The sequence below is a fragment of the Dendrobates tinctorius genome, unplaced genomic scaffold, assembly GCF_039654945.1.
Source record: "Dendrobates tinctorius isolate UK_male_01 unplaced genomic scaffold, ASM3965494v1 ptg000165l, whole genome shotgun sequence".
NCBI lineage: Eukaryota > Metazoa > Chordata > Amphibia > Anura > Dendrobatidae > Dendrobates > Dendrobates tinctorius.
The window spans coordinates 20,027,497-20,042,841 of NW_027361832.1; the positions used below are offsets into that span (position 1 = coordinate 20,027,497).

General features: G+C 48.9%; 5 non-coding genes and 2 pseudogenes across 5 annotated transcripts; all 7 read right to left on the reverse strand.

The window, feature by feature from the left end:
• Positions 1-167: 167 nt before the first annotated feature.
• LOC141053264 (5S ribosomal RNA) lies at positions 168-286 on the reverse strand. Its single transcript, XR_012221015.1, has one exon. It is a non-coding gene; the product is annotated as a 5S ribosomal RNA (ribosomal RNA).
• A 1,035-nt stretch (positions 287-1,321) lies between these two features.
• On the reverse strand, positions 1,322-1,431 carry LOC141053516 (5S ribosomal RNA; annotated as a pseudogene).
• Positions 1,432-9,403: 7,972 nt separating this feature from the next.
• On the reverse strand, positions 9,404-9,522 carry LOC141053262 (5S ribosomal RNA). Its single transcript, XR_012221013.1, has one exon. It is a non-coding gene; the product is annotated as a 5S ribosomal RNA (ribosomal RNA).
• A 2,341-nt stretch (positions 9,523-11,863) lies between these two features.
• On the reverse strand, positions 11,864-11,983 carry LOC141053349 (5S ribosomal RNA). Its single transcript, XR_012221091.1, has one exon. It is a non-coding gene; the product is annotated as a 5S ribosomal RNA (ribosomal RNA).
• Positions 11,984-13,060: 1,077 nt separating this feature from the next.
• Positions 13,061-13,179, reverse strand: LOC141053276 (5S ribosomal RNA). Its single transcript, XR_012221026.1, has one exon. It is a non-coding gene; the product is annotated as a 5S ribosomal RNA (ribosomal RNA).
• Positions 13,180-14,214: 1,035 nt separating this feature from the next.
• On the reverse strand, positions 14,215-14,324 carry LOC141053517 (5S ribosomal RNA; annotated as a pseudogene).
• A 654-nt stretch (positions 14,325-14,978) lies between these two features.
• LOC141053288 (5S ribosomal RNA) lies at positions 14,979-15,097 on the reverse strand. The gene has a single exon (XR_012221037.1). It is a non-coding gene; the product is annotated as a 5S ribosomal RNA (ribosomal RNA).
• Between the last annotated feature and the right edge of the window lie 248 nt (positions 15,098-15,345).

Sequence of the window (15,345 nt, forward strand, 5' to 3'; positions counted from 1 at the left end):
GGAGGCCCACGGTGATGAGAAGGATGCTGGCAGTTTGCACGGACGAAATAGCGCAAGAGAGAAAGCAAATGAAAAGAGGAAAGAAGCATGTGTGCCCTTGTGAAAGGGAATGGAAAAAAGGCATAGAGGACAGTGACCCCTGCTGGTGGAAGGAAGGAAAAAGCAAAAGCCTACAGCACCTGGTATTCCCAGGCGGTCTCCCATCCAAGTACTAACCAGGCCCGACCCTGCTTAGCTTCCGAGATCAGACGAGATCGGGCGTGTTCAGGGTGGTGTGGCCGTAGGCAGAGACAGGCTTCTCACTTGCTGCTTTTCTACTATGCAGTCTGGCTGCCGGCTGCCCTGTCCAGTGCTCAGCAAGAAAAAAATGAAGAGCTGGAAATGAACCCGGTCTAAAGGAGCGCACCTGTTCCTTAATCACGCCTGGCTGGCGCTCCTTTTTGGACTGTCTCACTTATCGCCAGTGCTCAGCAAGAGGCCCTTTTGTAATTTCCTTTCTCTTCACTTTTTTGCTGGCTCTCTTAAAGGGGTTGTAGGCAGAACGCCCCGCTCAGAGCCGCTGAGCTCACTGATCGGCTGCTGACGTGACGTCAGCGTCGCAGCCAATGCCACAGACCTGGAGCAGCGGTGAGACTCTCCGGTGGACCCGGGTAGGGTGAGTACAGGGCGGTTTGTTGCTTTCTAAAAGCCTGCAACCTGGGAAGAACGTTTAATGAAAGGGAACAACCCCTTTGACTGTCTGCAGCGCGCCACACCTAGGAAGCGCACAGTCACTTGCAAGCGAGCACGCACATATGCTTGCACATGGCCACACCTCCTATTTGCCCCTGCAGCCTCAGCGCCAGCAAGTGTCAGACTGTCCTGTCTGTCTTATTATCATTAATATTTGCGTGCCTTAGCAGGAAAATACCCCCAATTCCCTCCCGCTCCTTCCTAGTACTGAATTTGGGTCCTGGGCAGCCGTTTGATTGGGTTAGTTACACAAGCTTCTTTGCAGAAGAAGACGTTACTTCTGCCGGCCGGACGTCCTCTAAAAATCATCCCCTGGGCGCCCGCTGAATGCCTGGCCCCTTAACGGCCCAGGATGCTTATGACGCCATCATTTCCAGAAGGCAGGCTGAGGGATCAATAAGCACTCTTAGCCGCGGCAAGGAGCTCGGTGTGAGGCATGCGAGGAGGCGTGGTAGCGTCCCTAGCTGCAAACCATCTCAGAGGCATCAGAGGCATTATGCGGCTTGGGGCTTCCAGCTTATGTTGGTGTCTGATAAGGCGCCCCTGTATACTAGCCGAGCTGGGCCAGGGAGCAAAATGTCATCAAAATGGTCTACAGCACTCGGTGTTCCCAGGAGGTCTACCATCCAAGTACTGTCCAAGCCCATCCCCGCTTTGCTTCCGAGTTCGGGCGTATCCAGGGTGGTATGGCCAGTAGACACGGCTTGGTCCATCGCCTGGCCAGCCTGCCTCAGGCTCGCGTGGTGGCGAGAACTCTGACCATGTGGAGGCGGGCTCCGAAGGGCCGATGCAAAGGCTGGGCCGACCCTACAGTCTTTGTTTGTTTTGCAGTGAAACCACGCGCCGCAGCAGGGCCCGAGCATCATTTGTCTTTAAATATGGCTCCACGCAGGGTCTCCTGCAGGATAAACCATTCATCTGGGGGGACGTGACAGAAGGAGCAAGCTTGAGGAGCCGCAACTTGAGGCGGATTGAGACGTCCAGGAGCGAATGAAGGAAGAGGGTGAGATGGTTGCCAGTGACTGTGTGCTGCTCTTCAGGGGGGTCTTGTTGCCTGTGATAGGAACTGAAGGAGTTAAATTGAGTTCTGTCTATGTTGCATTCTCTTGTTTAAAACCTTATCTGTTCTTCGAGGAGATGTCTCAGACATCTCCCTTGTGAACCAAGGTCAAATACCTCTGCTTTTTCGCCTAAATGACTTTCTTTGTCGAAAACAAGTTGTAAAATCATTTGTACTGCGCATGTCTGTAAATGTCTAAATTCTTTACTATAAAAGACGGAAGCCTAACTGATAAGCCAGAGGCGTCTTGGAGGCATCCTGAGTGGTATTATACAGCTGGTGTCTGTGTAGTTCTTCTCCACGGAGCTGATTTAATTAGAGACATATGATGCTTCACACCCAAGAACATCGGTCCTTCAGATGAAAGAGTAATCTGAGGGATCCCGACAGTTTCCTGGCGCCCGAAACAGGGACCTGATATAGGCACCTCTCCAAGACTACCCGATCTACAGACCACTCCAGTTACTGATGAAATTGTGAACAGCAGACCTAAACACCTGGCCAGGTAAGAGATCAATTTTTCTCTTCTCTGCTCTTCATAATCTATCATTATAACTAAGGTCCGTATAAAGGGGAATCTAGTAGAGGAGGGGGCCGTAAAATCAGGTCCATATAAGAACTCTGAGGAAATCGGGTGTGACACGCATATGTAATTTCTGCTCGAATGAGAGGTTACTGTAGGTTCTGTGTGTGCACAGCTATTTTTAGAAAAAGAGCTGATGCAAATCAAAATGGGAGAGGTCTGACATTATGGAATATAAGGCTGGGTGAACAGTTCATACTGCGCAGCCCGGACGGACAAGTTTTTCACAATAGACGGTTCCGCACTAGGAATAGAGGAGGTTGTTGAATGGCTACTTTGATTTGAAAGGTTGTGGAAAGTAGAAAAATAAGCTGCACAGTAGGTATTCGTTCAAAGAGTGGTGATATTGCCTAACTGGGTCATGTGACAGCGTCCTTTCGGGGAGGTCACCGCCTAAGCTTAAATCAACACCCTTTACGAATAAACCTTGTGACAGATAAGAGTGTGACCGAATGAGCACAGGACCGTGAAATGAGCCTGTGACAGGATATGACTGAAGAACCCCAGTAGATGGACACTTTATTTACAATCCTGTCTGTTGTGGGAGTATTTCTGTTCGGATGCTACATAGCATATAAGTACACGAAACACGTAGTACACCGAGGAACAGACACTCCATTTAGCCTGTTAGCACCTTAGGAAGAAGGTAACGAGGTATAGTAGAGCCTAGTCTTGAGCTTACCCAATACACCACCTAAGGCAGGGGACTAACAGGAAGACAACAAGAGAGACAGGATAAGAATAAAAGATAAGATGGGGAACAGTCAGGGAAAGATACCTGACGAAGGAAATCGGTTATGTGATATAATTGAGGATAGATATGGAAGTAGTGCAGCAAAGAACCTGGAAAAAGTATTAATCAAATCCAAAGTGCAAGATAGGCAGGCTGTGTGAATCCTTGTATATATGTCTATGAGAACCTCTGAATAAGATGAGAGATGAGTAATTGAGTATAAAAAAAAAAAAAAAATCAGTGAATGAGCACGTATGAATGAATCATCACACATCATTTTTGTGTCAAGAGATTTGTGACCTTTCTAGTTGTGGTGGAATCCCGGACAGATGCGTTATAGATATTTCAAATCTACATCTGAGACTGAATGAATTGAGTAATGATATAGTTCGTGTTATATGTGGCATTACATTGTAAAGTTTCCTGAATGCATTTGGCCAGAAAAAGGGCAAGGCATGGTTAATCTCATTATACAGTTATCTGCCCTTACAGTGAAATCCCGTGATTTTGAGTTTCTTTGTAGAAATTGATTTTGATAAGTCTAAAGAACTACAGAATTCTGTGAAGGACGACGCTGCATTCTGACGGGAGGGGTGAAGGATGGCGCTGCGTAGTTTTTCTTCTCCCTTCGCTCTTATCTCTGCTGAGTGTGAGCTGTGCTCAAAATTCTCTGTAATTCTATCCGTAAGGTACAAGCTGAAAGATTTGTGCATTTTAAAGCAACAGTACTTAATTGAAGATTGGAAGTTAAAAGTAAGATTTGGTGCCTAATTTAGAAGGGAATTGTAAGTGATTGCTTGGTCATTAATGTGTTTGAACCTGCTTCTAGTTGTGTGATTGATTTGTATAGCAAATTGTGTCAAATTACAAAAGACAGAGAAGGAAGGAAGCAGTAAAACAAGTGGGACAAATATTGAAAAAGGCAAAAATACCAGAGTGTGAATGTTTGGATGTACAAAAAGGCACAGACAAGGGAAGAAAATAGCAAGTGAATAAATGATGCTTGAGAATGTGCAGCAGTGTGGAAGGTGTATTATGAATGTTTGATTGACAAAGTGTAACCAGAGACCCAGACAAAACAGATGGACTTGTAAACACTGTGGTCAGACTCAGACAAACCCAGACTGAATAGCTACTTGTGTGACCTGTGCTACTGACCTAAGAGAATTGCACTAAATCTTATCCAGACAAGATCATAAGAAGCTGACATAATAGTGTGGATAGTGGGTAGTGGGGACATTGGCCCTTGAGGAGTAAGCTGACAGTAGACATCAGATGGCCAACCCCAGCAGGACCTAGAAGTGTGACTAGAATAAGAAAGATACAGGTGTATTATCCTTGGAGCCCCTCTGACCAGCTAGCTTTTCTGAAGCAGCTGCCTGACCCTGAAGACCAACCATTCCCGTTTTACAGACACATAAAGGAAGTACAGCAGACATATAAGTGTACCTGGGCAGACCTAGAGAGGTTGATGAGTTTAAAGGCAGGTGACGCACTAGATCATATAATTAAGACACACACAGATGTGACAAAGAATCAGGCTTGGGGCATGGATGATAAATCTGCACGATCTGGGGAGACGTACTGTGAGTCACTAAGACAATGGGCTGCAGTGGAACAATCAGAGCAGTCTGTACTCCTGACTAATGTGACACAGCAAAGAGGAGAGAGAGTAGAGATATACCTTGGACGGTTATAGCTGAAATGGGCAGACATGGGGTACATTTGCATAAACCCACTTGATGTTAGAATACTGGTGAATGCATTCATTGACGGTATGAACAAAGACTTACGAGACGCAGTACAGACAGCCAGACCTGAATGGAGACATGTAGATCCGAAAGACCTCCTAAAGGTAGCTAAAGAAATTGAGCAAACAAGGACAATAAAACGACCTGTCATGTATGCTGGAGCACAAGGAAAAAAGTGGAGACGTAATAGGGAAGGCATGTGAGATGACACTGACGTTTCTTTTGACAATCTATTCCCCACATGACATCCATGCCATACTCCTACAAGTTCAACCAAAACATCTGTCTATGGCCAGACAGCTCAGACTTGAGTGTGCTCGACTAATTCCTGAGTATGTCACTCCTCAAAAGATGTAACGTTCTGAATCCAGCCACCCTCCTGCCTGTGGATTCAGAAAAGGGGGAATTGGTGACCGTATTGGCAAGTGAGGAAGGATACTTTGACATGACGCATGAACATGTCTGCATAGAACTGATGAGTCAGGAGACAGTTGGGTTTGCACACATTCATGAAAAACCTGTTCCTAATGCAGACTTTGAGTTTCTTTTTTGTAGATGGCCCCAGATACCACCAGGATGGACGATTCTACACTGGATATGCAGTAGTATCCTCACATGAGGTAATCCGAGCGGAACCACTCTCTCCTCACATGTCGGCGCAGGAGGCAGAGTTGAAGGCACTCACTGAGGCGTGTAGAGCCGCTGCAGGTAAAGTCGCTAATATTTTCACAGATTCGAAGCCCATTAAAAATGCAGAGCTGTTGAAACAATTGATGGAGGCATTGATGTTACCAGTCCAGGTTGGCATTGTCAAGGTAAAAGCACACACAAAGGTGACTCCGTGGAGGTAGAGGGCAATAGAAGGGCGAACGAGGCTGCTAAAATAGCACAAGGCGGCCTAGAGAGAGCAGTGGACGGTGGCGGGGAGTCAGCGTATTCCAGCCACATTGGGTCTAGATGTCCTGAAATCCCTCCAGCAAAAGGCTGCCCAAACAGAGAAGGTACACTGGGGGAGACTGGGAGCTGAGCTGAACTCAAATGGAGTATGGGAGAATAAGGATAAAATGTGCCCACCAAAGTCCCTGTTCCCAATCATGGCGCAAGCAGCACATGGCCCCAATCACACCTCAAAAAGTCACATGTGTGCCATGGTAGATGCCTTCTGGATCGCTCCTGGCTTCAGTTGCGCAGCCGCGAAACTTGTACAATCATGCCTCATCTGTGCACAGCACAACCCAGGTAAAACAGTAAAAGTCCCTAAGAAAGCGACACCTAGGCCTCTCTACCCGTTTCAGAGACGGCAGATTGACGACATACAGCTACCAAGGTAGGAGTGTATGCAAATATCCTAGTATGTGTAGATCTCTTCTCTGGATGGCCAGAGGCCTACCCGGTGAAAACGGCTACAGCTCGAGCCACTGCAAAGAAACTGGTGATGGAACTAGTACCACGATTCGGTGTCCCTGAGACAATTGAATCAGACAGAGGTACACATTTCACTGCTGAGGTAATGCAAAATGTCATGCAAATGATAGGTGTAGAACAGGCATTTCATACACCCTACCACCCACAGAGTTCAGGGAAGGTAGAAAGAATGAACGGGACACTGAAATTGAAAATACAGAAAACCATGGAACAAACCCATAGACCATGGCCAGAGTGTCTCCCATTAGCATTATTCTCAGTAAGGTACACACCCACGGGGAAAGCTAAACTGTCACCCTTCGAGATACTGTTTGGAAGACCACCGAACACAGGGTTGTACTACCCACAGGTCTTAACACTCAATGTGGATAATTTGACAAGTTATGTAATCCAGTTGCAAAAGCATTTAACTCAAATGCATTCTCTAGTTTTCTCTTCCACTCCAGATCCAGATAGTGTGGAAGGAAATCACTGTCTACAACCTGGTGATTACGTATATGTCAAGAAACACTCCAGAAAGACCCTTGAACCCCGATATCAAGGACCTTACCAAGTACTCCTGACAACGCCTACTTCTGTTAAGTTGGAAGGACGACCAACCTGGATCCACGCATCGCATTGCAAACTAGCCACAGGAATTAACAAAGCATAAGAGTGCATAATGTTTTGGTTTGGTTTTGTTGCATTATCTGTAATAATGGTAGCTGCGTGGGACAATCTAAATTCTCCAATGTCCTTGAATAATAAGTTTATACAACATCATGAAAAATTACTGAATGATTGGTCAAATCATTTGCTGGATCTGCACACATTCAGCAGTATCAGCCACTAGTATTCCGTTCCTTGTTATTCCTATGCCACCCGAGGAATTATTTGCCTGGACCAGTTGTTCTGATACACTTGCTAATAATGCCACAAATAATGTGAAGTTATGGAACACAACTGTTGGTATACCTATTGTGGGATGGGTAGGATACCCTTGGTGGCAGGGTAATCTTTCAGGAAGTAATACATACCTTCAATATCTGGCATATAAAGGGGGGGCTTGGGTACCCAGGAATAGAACTCGATTAACCTACCTGGGGCAAATTCCAATGTATGGCCTACAAGTTAGTTTTAATGTAACTTCCCACTCTACTGATGCCTTCAAACCAATACTGCTAGAAAGAAGGTTGCATAACACGTCCTGGGAGTATTCCAATTTATTTCCCCAGGGCAATAATGAAACTTGTTTTAATATTTCAGGTAATATACCTTGCAACGAGTCATCTGGATATGAGAAAGGAACTCCCACCTGTGGAAATCCCGATGTAGGGTATTGTAGCCCTTTAGGACAACTTCCAAATTGGTGTATGCTTCAGAATGTATCTGTGTTCATAGATTTAGTTCATAGACTGGTATTACAACATTCAGCCCTATGGGACCTACCTAGTGACATGTACTGGGTATGTGGAGACAATGCATATAAATGGTTGCCAGTAGGGGTAAAAGGTGCTTGTACTCTGGGTCGTTTGACTCCAGCTACCTTTGTTATTCCGAATGACCAGTTGAATACTCAGAGCATACCTAAACACACGTTGTACAAAAGAGCTGCTGACAATACACCTCGTCCCTCTGGGAGACCACATATAGTGCAGATGAGTGTGGCCAATAAAATTGTCAGCTCTATTTTTATTTATCCTATGATTACTCAAATGTGGGATAAATTAGTCAGGGCTACAGATTACTTAGATGACCAAATATGGGATATATTGGATATATTGAACACCACCGTTGCTGTCCAAAATCAGCTTATTATAGTCACTAATCAGCATACCATAGTATTAGATTATTTAACTGCAGCGCAAGGAGGTATGTGTCAAGTCATCGGACCAGCTTGCTGTCATTATATAGATCCCAACAGTAGTTTAAAGTTAAGATCAAAAATAGAGGATGTTCAAAGACTTAGAGATCAGTACAATAAAGACAATGATCGTACTAAGGATAGTTGGTGGTCAGATACATTCTCCTTTCTTAATCCAGCTAATTGGTTTAAGGGTATTGGAGGCTGGATAACTGGGATTATACTAAGTCTATTACGTATTGTTGTTTGTATCTTCGTAATATATGTGCTATTGAAACTTGTTTTTTGGTGTATCTCTGTATGCAAGAAAAGATGTAGAAATAGATAAGGAAGTTTGACTGTAAACAACAAGAATTTAACTATTATTCCTTTGAGTCCTAGATTGACATCTCATTTCTGGCATGAAGGAGCGTACTCTTGCAATGATGGACGTGGCTTCAGTATCTGGGGGATGGAGAAGGTAGAAGACCTGTCTCCCTTGGGCAACCCGTCGGCCTGGGATAGTACCTGGTGAACGAGCCACTATCCGCTGTTGTTGCAGGATCCAGTGTTCCAGAGTGTGGAAAATGAAGATGTCAAAGGGGGGAATGATAGGAACTGAAGGAGTTAAATTGAGTTCTGTCTATGTTGCATTCTCTTGTTTAAAACCTTATCTGTTCTTCGAGGAGATGTCTCAGACATCTCCCTTGTGAACCAAGGTCAAATACCTCTGCTTTTTCGCCTAAATGACTTTCTTTGTCGAAAACAAGTTGTAAAATCATTTGTACTGCGCATGTCTGTAAATGTCTAAATTCTTTACTATAAAAGACGGAAGCCTAACTGATAAGCCAGAGGCGTCTTGGAGGCATCCTGAGTGGTATTATACAGCTGGTGTCTGTGTAGTTCTTCTCCACGGAGCTGATTTAATTAGAGACATATGATGCTTCACACCCAAGAACATCGGTCCTTCAGATGAAAGAGTAATCTGAGGGATCCCGACACCTGCAAAGGTGTCCTGCTTGCTTCGGCCTGTAAACTGGCCTCCAGGTTGCCGGCGGATGCCCCCAAGCCCGCGGGAGGCGCTGGTCCTGTTGAAAGGAAGCCTAGTATTAAAAGTAAATAAGCAACAATGCTGGAGGACCACGGTGATGAGAAGGATGCTGGCAGTTTGCACGGACGACATAGCGCAAGAGAGAAAGCAAATGAAAAGAGGAAAGAAGCATGTGTGCCCTTGTGAAAGGGAATGGAAAAAAGGAATAGAGGACAGTGACCCCTGCTGGTGGAAGGAAAAAGCAAAAGCCTACAGCACCTGGTATTCCCAGGCGGTCTCCCATCCAAGTACTAACCAGGCCCGACCCTGCTTAGCTTCCGAGATCAGACGAGATCGGGCGTGTTCAGGGTGGTGTGGCTGTAGGCAGAGACAAGCTTCTCACTTGCTGCTTTTCTACTATGCAGTCTGGCTGCCGGCTGCCCTGTCCAGTGCTCAGCAAGAAAAAATTGCAGAGCTGGAAATGAACCCGGTCTAAAGGAGCGCACCTGTTCCTTAATCACGCCTGGCTGGCGCTCCTTTTTGGACTGTCTCACTTATCGCCAGTGCTCAGCAAGAGGCCCTTTTGTAATTTCCTTTCTCTTCACTTTTTTGCTGGCTCTCTTAAAGGGGTTGTAGGCAGAACGCCCCGCTCAGAGCCGCTGAGCTCACTGATCGGCTGCTGACGTGACATCAGCGTCGCAGCCAATGCCACAGACCTGGAGCAGCAGTGAGACTCTCCGGTGGACCCGGGTAGGGTGAGTACAGGGCGGTTTGTTGCTTTCTAAAAGCCTGCAACCTGGGAAGAACATTTAATGAAAGGGAACAACCCCTTTGACTGTCTGCAGCGCGCCACACCTAGGAAGCGCACAGTCACTTGCAAGCGAGCACGCACATATGCTTGCACATGGCCACACCTCCTATTTGCCCCTGCAGCCTCAGCGCCAGCAAGTGTCAGACTGTCCTGTCTGTCTTATTATCATTAATATTTGCATGCCTTAGCAGGAAAATGCCCCCAATTCCCTCCCGCTCCTTCCTAGTGTAGGGTCAGACAGGTTCGCAGGATGCAGTGACGAGACACTAAACGAATGGTGGTTTTCGAAATTACTTTTATAAAACCCTAGCCGAAGGGCTAGGCTGAACAAAACAAGGAATAAGTACAACACCAACAGTCCACGCAGGGACTCAACAATCTTAACCCAATATAGTTTCACTTAGCCTTCCAGGGACTGCTGGGTTCGGTAGCGTGGCCGCGTTGAGGTCGCTGAGGCGGCTGTCCTGAGGAAAGTGATGTCGGTGGGGGCAACAGGCCCTGAAGAAAATAATACCGTTGGGGGGCAACAAGCCCTGAAGAAAACGAGGACGTTGGGGCGCAACAGGTCCTGAAGAAAACGGGGATGTTGGGGCGCAACAGGCCCTGAAGGAAACGCTGCCGCTGGGGCGCAACAAGCCCTGAAGGAAACGCTGCCGCTGGGGCGCAACAGGCCCTGAAGGAAACGGGGACATTGGGGCGCAACAGGCCCTGAAGATAACGCTGCCGCTGGGGCGCAACAGGCCCTGAAGGAAACGCTGCCGCTGGGGCGCAACAGGCCCTGAAGAAAACGCCTCCGCTGGGGCACAACAGACCCTGAAGAAAACGCTGCCGCTGGGGTGCAACAGACCCTGAAGAAAACACTGCCGCTGGGGCGCAACAGGCCCTGAAGAAAGCAATGCCGTTGGGTCTCAACAGGCCCTGAAGTAAATGATGGAGGTGGCGCGCGGTGATGACGCAGTTCCCCAGAAAGGCCTGTAGCCGTCCTTTACCAAGGAGTCTCTTCCTAAGCCAGGGTAGCGAGCTTTTAATCCCGCCTGTGACAAGGTGGCGTATCTTGAGGCCAATGGTGGCCGGGTCGGCGTGATGGGGGAAGGCTGGGGGGAAGGGCCCAGATCTCTGAGGCCTGGTTACCGGTACTCACGGCCACAACCGGAGGTATAGTTCCTCTCTCTCTAAGGCGGGGTTTAGCGGGGATAATTCTCTCAGAACGGGAGCGGGGAGCAGTCTCTGGGCACAGTCTCTCACGTCTCTCTTGTCGGTAAATCGGCCGCTTTCTCCTCGCAGGCTCCTCTCGGTACCCCTGCAAGTCACCCTGTGTCCTGCCTTCACTCCCTCTCTTCCCCAACTGCCACTTCAGCGCGTCCCCTGCTCCTTTTACCCTAGCCCCTCCCCCTGTTGCCCTGACAACCTCAGTCGCATGTCTCCCTTTGTAATTCCCCTGTTGTGCTTCCTTCAATAACTCTGATGGCGGTCCCCTTGGTTCCGGCCCAAACACTATATGGGGGTCCTCCTCCCCACACTAGTACTGAATTTGGGTCCTGGGCAGCCGTCTGATTGGGTTAGTTACACAAGCTTCTTTGCAGAAGAAGACGTTACTTCTGCCAGCCGGCCGGCCGGCCTCTAAAGATCATCCCCTGGGCGCCCGCTGAATGCCTGGCCCCTTAACGGCCCAGGATGCTTATGACGCCTTCATTTCCAGAAGGCAGGCCGAGGGGTCAATAAGCACTCTTAGCTGCGGCAAGGAGCTTGGTGTGAGGCATGCAAGGAGGCGTGGTAGCGTCCCTAGCTGCAAACCATCTCAGAGGCATCAGAGGCATTATGCGGCTTGGGGCTTCCAGCTTAGGTAATGTTGGTGTCTGATAAGGCGCCCCTGTATACTAGCCGAGCTGGGCCAGGGAGCAAAATGTCATCAAAATGGTCTACAGCACTCGGTGTTCCCAGGAGGTCTCCCATCCAAGTACTGTCCAAGCCCATCCCCGCTTTGCTTCCGAGTTCGGACGAGATCGGGCGTATCCAGGGTGGTATGGCCAGTAGACACGGCTTGGTCCATCGCCTGGCCAGCCTGCCTCAGGCTCGCATGGTGGCGAGAACTCTGACCATGTGGAGGCGGGCTCCGAAGGGCCGATGCAAAGGCTGGGCCGCCCCTACAGTCTTTGTTTGTTTTGCAGTGAAACCACGCGCCGCAGCAGGGCCCGAGCATCATTTGTCTTTAAATATGGCTCCACGCAGGGTCTCCTGCAGGCTAAACCATTCATCTGGGGGGACGTGACAGAAGGCGCAAGCTGGAGCAGCCGCAACTTGAGGCGGATTGAGACGTCCAGGAGCGAATGAAGGAAGAGGGTGAGATAGAATCATAGAATCTTAGAGTTGGAAGGGACCTCCTGGGCCATCTGGTCCAACCCCCTGCTCAAAGCAGGATTCGCTAAATCATCCCAGTCAGATGTCTGTCCAGCCTCTGTTTGAAGACTTCCATTGAAGGAGAACTCACCACTTCTCGTGGCAGCCTGTTCCACTCATTGATCACTCTAACTGTTAAAAAAAATTTTCTAATATCTAATCTGTGTCTCCTCCCATTCAGTTTCATCACATTGCTTCTAGTCTTTCCTTGTGCAAATGAGAATAAAGTTGATCCTTCTACAATGTGACAGCCCTTTAGATATTTGTAGACAGCTATTAAGTCTCCTCTCAGTCTTCTCTTTTGCAAACTAAACATTCCCAAATCCTGCAACCTTTCCTCATAAGACAGGGTTTGCAGACCGGTCACCATTCTGGTTGCCAGTGACTGTGTGCTGCTCTTCAGGGGGGTCGTGTTGCCTGCAAAGGTGTCCTGCTTGCTTCGGCCTGTAAACTGGCCTCCAGGTTGCCGGCGGATGCCCCCAAGCTCGCGGGAGGCGCTGGTCCTGTTGAAAGGAAGCCTAGTATTAAAAGTAAATAAGCAACAATGCTGGAGGCCCACGGTGATGAGAAGGATGCTGGCAGTTTGCACGGACGAAATAGCGCAAGAGAGAAAGCAAATGAAAAGAGGAAAGAAGCATGTGTGCCCTTGTGAAAGGGAATGGAAAAAAGGCATAGAGGACAGTGACCCCTGCTGGTGGAAGGAAGGAAAAAGCAAAAGCCTACAGCACCTGGTATTCCCAGGCGGTCTCCCATCCAAGTACTAACCAGGCCCGACCCTGCTTAGCTTCCGAGATCAGACGAGATCGGGCGTGTTCAGGGTGGTGTGGCCGTAGGCAGAGACAAGCTTCTCACTTGCTGCTTTTCTACTATGCAGTCTGGCTGCCGGCTGCCCTGTCCAGTGCTCAGCAAGAAAAAAATGCAGAGCTGGAAATGAACCCGGTCTAAAGGAGCGCACCTGTTCCTTAATCACGCCTGGCTGGCGCTCCTTTTTGGACTGTCTCACTTATCGCCAGTGCTCAGCAAGAGGCCCTTTTGTAATTTCCTTTCTCTTCACTTTTTTGCTGGCTCTCTTAAAGGGGTTGTAGGCAGAACGCCCCGCTCAGAGCCGCTGAGCTCACTGATCGGCTGCTGACGTGACGTCAGCGTCGCAGCCAATGCCACAGACCTGGAGCAGCGGTGAGACTCTCCGGTGGACCCGGGTAGGGTGAGTACAGGGCGGTTTGTTGCTTTCTAAAAGCCTGCAACCTGGGAAGAACGTTTAATGAAAGGGAACAACCCCTTTGACTGTCTGCAGCGCGCCACACCTAGGAAGCGCACAGTCACTTGCAAGCGAACACGCACATATGCTTGCACATGGCCACACCTCCTATTTGCCCCTGTAGCCTCAGCGCCAGCAAGTGTCAGACTGTCCTGTCTGTCTTATTATCATTAATATTTGCGTGCCTTAGCAGGAAAATACCCCCAATTCCCTCCCGCTCCTTCCTAGTACTGAATTTGGGTCCTGGGCAGCCGTTTGATTGGGTTAGTTACACAAGCTTCTTTGCAGAAGAAGACGTTACTTCTGCCGGCCGGACGTCCTCTAAAAATCATCCCCTGGGCGCCCGCTGAATGCCTGGCCCTTTAACGGCCCAGGATGCTTATGACGCCATCATTTCCAGAAGGCAGGCTGAGGGATCAATAAGCACTCTTAGCCGCGGTAAGGAGCTCGGTGTGAGGCATGCGAGGAGGCGTGGTAGCGTCCCTAGCTGCAAACCATCTCAGAGGCATCAGAGGCATTATGCGGCTTGGGGCTTCCAGCTTATGTTGGTGTCTGATAAGGCGCCCCTGTATACTAGCCGAGCTGGGCCAGGGAGCAAAATGTCATCAAAATGGTCTACAGCACTCGGTGTTCCCAGGAGGTCTACCATCCAAGTACTGTCCAAGCCCATCCCCGCTTTGCTTCCGAGTTCGGGCGTATCCAGGGTGGTATGGCCAGTAGACACGGCTTGGTCCATCGCCTGGCCAGCCTGCCTCAGGCTCGCGTGGTGGCGAGAACTCTGACCATGTGGAGGCGGGCTCCGAAGGGCCGATGCAAAGGCTGGGCCGACCCTACAGTCTTTGTTTGTTTTGCAGTGAAACCACGCGCCGCAGCAGGGCCCGAGCATCATTTGTCTTTAAATATGGCTCCACGCAGGGTCTCCTGCAGGATAAACCATTCATCTGGGGGGACGTGACAGAAGGAGCAAGCTTGAGGAGCCGCAACTTGAGGCGGATTGAGACGTCCAGGAGCGAATGAAGGAAGAGGGTGAGATGGTTGCCAGTGACTGTGTGCTGCTCTTCAGGGGGGTCTTGTTGCCTGCAAAGGTGTCCTGCTTGCTTCGGCCTGTAAACTGGCCTCCAGGTTGCCGGCGGATGCCCCCAAGCCCGCGGGAGGCGCTGGTCCTGTTGAAAGGAAGCCTAGTATTAAAAGTAAATAAGCAACAATGCTGGAGGCCCACGGTGATGAGAAGGATGCTGGCAGTTTGCACGGACGAAATAGCGCAAGAGAGAAAGCAAATGAAAAGAGGAAAGAAGCATGTGTGCCCTTGTGAAAGGGAATGGAAAAAAGGAATAGAGGACAGTGACCCCTGCTGGTGGAAGGAAGGAAAAAGCAAAAGCCTACAGCACCTGGTATTCCCAGGCGGTCTCCCATCCAAGTACTAACCAGGCCCGACCCTGCTTAGCTTCCGAGATCAGACGAGATCGGGCGTGTTCAGGGTGGTGTGGCCGTAGGCAGAGACAAGCTTCTCACTTGCTGCTTTTCTACTATGCAGTCTGGCTGCCGGCTGCCCTGTCCAGTGCTCAGCAAGAAAAAAATGCAGAGCTGGAAATGAACCCGGTCTAAAGGAGCGCACCTGTTCCTTAATCACGCCTGGCTGGCGCTCCTTTTTGGACTGTCTCACTTATCGCCAGTGCTCAGCAAGAGGCCCTTTTGTAATTTCCTTTCTCTTCACTTTTTTGCTGGCTCTCTTAAAGGGGTTGT